At 38.7% G+C, this 6,237-nt stretch overlaps 1 protein-coding gene across 1 annotated transcript in view; it reads right to left on the minus strand.

The window, feature by feature from the left end:
* Positions 1-6,237, minus strand: part of LOC113538129 (E3 ubiquitin-protein ligase RNF123) — a 136,480-nt gene that overhangs the window by 34,933 nt on the left and 95,310 nt on the right. The gene's annotated exons all lie outside the window — the stretch shown is intronic.

Consider the following 6,237-nt stretch of genomic DNA (forward strand, 5'->3'; position numbering starts at 1 on the left):
ACATAGGGTATAACATAATGTTGAAAACTCCATTTTAGATACAAATACAGAAAAAGTGTGACTACAGAACAATAATTACCTGACAGAAATGCAATATCACTTTCATGCCATAGTCTCCGTCCTTTTTTAATTTAAAAAAAAAAAAAAAGATGCATATCTGCCATGCCTTGGTTATAACAGCCTAGAGAGCAAATGTTTTCACCCCCCCTTGGTTTCTATAGGTAAAAAAAAAAATAAAACACTTATAATTACAATTTTACAAATTATTTTTTTAAATAGAAATATCTGCAAATCCTTAGGCAAGATAAGATGATAAGCCAAAACATCATCTATAACCTAAACATTCTACCGTTTTTGTTCATGTGATGAGGGAACAGCCATAAAAGGTAACACACTTAAAAAACTGGTAAAATTATATATATATATATATATATATATATATATATATATATATATATATATATATATATATATGTATAGACAAAACTAAGATCATAAGGCAAATTATATTTCTGTCTTCTTAATTTCAGTCTATGGGTATACAAAGGTTTACATGCAACTGTAAATACACAATCTGTTTTACAGGCACAGAAAGAAGAGAAAGAAGAGAAAGACGACAAACCAGATATGACTTTAGACATCGCAGGGACATTTATTAGACAGCTACATAAAACAAAAAAGATGTGTTCAACTTTTACGAAATAGTCCTTCCAGACGTATAAAAAAGAAGAATATCTGGAAAGGACAGAGAGAAAAAACAAGAGAGAGAGAGAGACAGAGAGATAAAGAGAGACAGAGAAGAAGACAGAGGGACAGACAAACACAGAGCCTGTCATAGACTGCTTACATGTGATGAAGGTCAACACCAGCAGCATACTTGTGCTGACAGCACACAGACACAACACCTCAGTGAGAAACAAACATGCGTCTAAGAATAGACACCTTGTTGTTGTTTCTTGTTGCATTCTCAGCCACTACTGATACACACAGAGTGTAAACATATTACTGTTTCAAAGATGGGGGGAAAAAAACAGTCCCGAGCCTCACAGCTTTGTCTAGGACAGCACATCAATGCTCTTTCACTTCTTCTCCTGCCATCAACACACAGTCATCCAAGACCAAGGACAAAGTGAGCGAGGAAGAGAAGACAGCGATTAACCCACACAAGCCCATGCTCCATGCGGTTTACATCCAGTTTCCCTTCGTCAGTCTTTTGCGTACACTTTTTCAACACCTACACAGAATACATAATGTAAGCGCTCGGGAAACGAGGTTTTCATGTACTGATATGTGATGATCAAAGCATTTTCATTACTTAACCATAGTAGATGACGTTGGATATTTTAATTTCTAGAGTACCATCTGTTTGCTAAATCGGTTGGCTAATAGCAATAATGAATCATATCCCTTTTTCACCAACATGGTGCCAGTGATGAAGATGGTAATAGTTCAGGAAACCAGCAAACCACTGAGTAATCAAATGCAGGAGTATAATATGGCACAGGGGATTGTTTTACCTTTGGCCTTGAGAACATATTTTACCATTCAACAGCATATCTACATACAGCACAAATGTATACATGTTTATATTGTCTTACCTAGTTCCTGACTGTGAGGCTCCTGAAAAGGATTGTTTAGCATTACCATTAGCAGTGCAGCAACTATTTATATGCACATTGTCCACTATAATGACCATTTTATCTGGGAAGCTAACATATAGGTCACTCTGAAGGTACACTATATGGTCAGAAGGTTGTGGACACCTGACCATCATACCCATATGTGGCTCTTCCCTAAAGTGTTGCCACAAAGTTGGAAGCACACAGTTGTATAGGATGTCTTTGCATGATATAGCATTACAATTTCCCTTCACTGGAACTAAGAGGCTAAAACACGTTCCAGCTTGGCATTGCCCCTGTGCAAAGTGAGCTCCATGAAGACATGGTTTGATAAGGATGGAGTGGAAGAACTTGAGTGGCCTGCACAGACCCCTGACCTCAACCCCACTGAACACCTATGGGTAAATTGGAACGCTGACTGCGCAACAAGCCTCTTCACCCGACATCAGTGCATGATGTTCTTGCGGCTGAATGGGCAAATCTCCACAGTGGAAAGCCTTCTCAGAAGAGTGGAGGTTATTATAACAGCAAAGAGGGGACTAAGTCTGGAATGGGATGTTCATCAAGCACATATGGGTGTGATGGTCAGGTGTCTATATAACTACTGATTGTAATCCATCTGTTGTTTCTCAACCCATTTACCTCGTCCATCCATGGAAAAGACACCACCACAGGGCCAGCAGTGACATGGTAGTGAGTGCATCAAGGGGTTTTAAACACCTCTATGTCACTAATGGGTTGAGAGACAGTCCAATGACCAAAAATATCAAGTTAACCAATTTTGTCAGCCAATTGTGTGGTAAAAGTGTATAGAGCATTTTGAGATTAATCACTGGTAGAAAACGACAATCAGAGGATGCATCAATGCTACTTTCAGAGAAATATGTTCAATATTTCAGAGATATAAGTCATCTTTCATGCAGACACTAGTAAACACACTCACACTGATATGCAAACACTCACACTCTGAATTAAAGCCCCAGGGGTGGACAGGTGACCCAGATAAACAACTGAAGCAAATAAATGTCAGCATGGCTCCAGTGACTACAAATCACACTGTCTCCCACATTGAAACACACACACACAGACACACAGGCAGACAAGGACAGACACAGACAGACACCGACACGCACAGACACACCCACAGACACACAAAGACACACACGGACACACACGGACACACCTGGCTGCCCTCCTGCTGATCAACTGGAAGAGGCAGGATGTAGCTGGGAGGGGTTTTTCCAAAACGCATTACTAGAAATGCGCACACAAACACAAACACGCACACACACAAAACCTCTTACTCTACAGCTGTCACAGTAAACCATTTCCCACCCACTCATCTCTTAGCTCTGGCACTAAAATACTCTCTCTCTCTCTCACACACACACACACACACACACACACACACACACACACAAACACAAACACAAAACCACACAACCACATGTTGCACTCTAGTTAACATTAAAATCGCTAAAATATTCATAAAAACTGTGATGGCAGGAAACTACCAGGTGTTTCCAAGATGGAGGCCTTTAAAAGCAGTGGGCTGATTTGTGGATGAAGAGGGTCTGCAACCCCCCAATCACACACTCTCTCACACACACACACAGTCACAGGCACCATTCTGAGTCTAGGCTTCATGTTAACAGCTAACTGTGGGAAAGACATTCTGGGCCTGCTTCCACATGCCACGTACACACGGCACACACCTCTCTCACCAGGCATGTTCACACCGTGCGATTCACAAGGGAGACACTTTACACGTGCAAAGGTCCTATCGACAGGAACAGAGGTAGCATGCTGTTTCACTAATTATGAAGACAGGCAAGCTAGACTATGATGGTTAACTAAAGGTTAATCCCTGAGAGGACTCAGATATAAGAATAACACGCAAACATACCGCAGTGCTGTTAAATTCTCAATTCTGTTTGGTCAGAATGTGTTGATTAATTTTCTATAATAGCAGCTGCAAGGTAGTTCTGGCTCCAAGGCAAATCATAGGGTTTATATTAATGTGCTTGCTCTAATACATTATCTGTCTATGGTAACAACTTGCATAGGCACTTGTATATTTGGATTTTTAGGGAAAAAACATGTAATTGTTCATATGGTGAAGTTTTCTCTGAGGATATGTTTATTTAGCATTTTTGGAAGGAGTCTCCCATGTCAGCGCTACAGGTAAAGCTGTAACTTCAAGCTTTCCAACACAGGAAAGTCTTCAGATGAGTGGATATTCCACAACATTAAATTTAACTATAAATGGATTTAAAAAAAAATGTTAGCATTGGCAAATTGGTGTGTTACTTGTACCCACAGAGAAATAAAACAGCTTGGGACTTGTAGGTGCGTTGCAAGAGGGAAAAAAAACAGTTAGCGACATGTTATTTGAAAACAATCAACTGGGTGGTAACAGTAACTCCGCAATGCTTCAGGATGCATCGAGTTGTTTTGTTCCTTACACAGTATATAATATACATTGTAATGTAATCCCACCTTCTGCATCTATCAGTAACATTGTAAATGCACTAAACACTTGCTGCTTGCTGCATATTCACAGCGCTTACCTGTATGCTTTTTGTAATTCTTTAACATTTATAATATAATGGTCATTTCCACTGTACAGCATTTCTGTACTCAACAGTATTGAACCGTATTTTTATATTGTAATGTACCATTTAGTGTTATTGTACTGTTCTGTTTGGTGATTTATGTGGCACTACACCAACAATAAATAAAATAATTTAATACTGATTTAAATCTTCCTTTGCAATAGACTGTTTATTGACCTCAAAACCGAGTGATGGCAGAAACTAATCTCGTCCATCTCATCTTCTGTGCTTCTTAATTTGCAAGGATGATTCTGACTTTTAATATCCGAAATGAAAAAATGAGCACCTCAGACTCTTCCTTTGTGTTTTTTTAAAGTACTTCTTATGCTTGTGTCTACCGTAGCTGCTGCCAATTATCAGGGGAAAAAAAAATAGAAAAACATTTTTTTAAATTACACATATGACGCATTTCGATTGAGTTGAGAGAACAGACCATACAGGTCGATCTTCCAAGGCATGTTCCCCACCACAAGACGCTGACCCTCTCTTCTGGCTTTTGTGGAGCTTGTGTCAGCTCAGCATAGAAAGCCTTAATTTTTTCTACAGATTCTTCAGAGTGCAACAAAGAGAGATTGATTTGTGAGCGAATGCCAGTCAGAATAATTACCATTGTAAGTTTAATGCGTGACAACAGCAGCTGAGAGACCCCTCAGGAATCCTTTTGTCTGTTGAGTGAGTCAATGTTCTCCTGAAGGCTTAAAAAAAAAGTTACTTCTGAAAAGAAAAAATTTCCATTTCCGCATTTCCATTTTCTGTTCTTTAATTTGACGTCTCTGAAGGATCACAAATCAAAAAGGTATGCAATGTAAGGACAGTAAACCTCACGTTTGATTATAGAGCATAATCAGTGATGAAACATTATCTTTCCATTCAATAACCAAGAATTAGCCGATAGTTTCATATGATTTATATTTATTACCTCCACTCATGTCTGTAAAAATCAGCTGTCAATATTAGACGTCAAGGAAATAAACATTATTGTGAAATATAAATTAGATTAAGGACGTGTTCACATATGCATGAAGCTCTTGCACTTTTTCTCTTTTGGTTCGGTTCGGTTAGACAATCACCCTCAATATGAGGGGGAAAAAGTGAGGAACCGATTGAGTCTGGTTTGCTTCTAGTTGAACCCTAGTGCAGTTTAAATGCACTAACAATGTGATTCGTCACTGATTCAGTCCAACTGCAGGAAGTGAATTAATCAAGCTGTGTGTTGTGAGTTAAGGGAAGCATTTTTTGAGAAGACAGCTGCTAAATTGACAAGTGAGACCCGAACTGAGCCAAAAGACAGTTTTAGCACTGTGTTATTGTTATTTCAAGCATTGGAACATAAAAAAGAAACAAAACGCTGATGCTGGTTACAGTTTAGAAATTTAATTATGCTTTGAACTAGTTATTTATATAATCCTTTAATTGTTTATGCTTGCTTGATTTTAGTGGTTTTCATGCACACTCACAAATGGTGTGTTTCCATTTTTCTGTGACTGTATTTCTGACCAATGAATGAAAGATCTTGAAGTCCATTTTCAGCCCCACCCTTTTTTGACACAACTGTCTTTTGGTTCATTTTTTTTTATCAAGACCTTGCACTTCCACGACTGGCAAAAAATTACTGTTATAAATGTTCTAAATGTTCTTCTACACTTTTCTGTTGTTGTGGATGGTCTCACATGGATACCATATATATTGCAATTCCCAAAAACGGTTTACATCCATCTCTCACCATTACCTGTGGATAATCTCTCCTAGATACTGCACATTTGTATATAAGAGTTAGGCTGCTGCTGTAATCAAAAAAACCTGTCCTGTGCTCACCCAGGACTCTTATTCACAATATACTCATACTGAACATCCTTCTAACACACTTTCTGCTGTTTGACTTTACAGCATACGCTTATAATTACACTACCCAGTGCCACTCAGAAGAGGATGGGTCCTCTTTCAAATCTGGTTCCTCTCAAGGTTTCTTCCTTATGTCAGTGAGTTTTTCCTTATCACTGTCA

The sequence above is a fragment of the Pangasianodon hypophthalmus genome, chromosome 20 (assembly GCF_027358585.1).
Source record: "Pangasianodon hypophthalmus isolate fPanHyp1 chromosome 20, fPanHyp1.pri, whole genome shotgun sequence".
Taxonomy (NCBI): Eukaryota; Metazoa; Chordata; class Actinopteri; order Siluriformes; family Pangasiidae; genus Pangasianodon; species Pangasianodon hypophthalmus.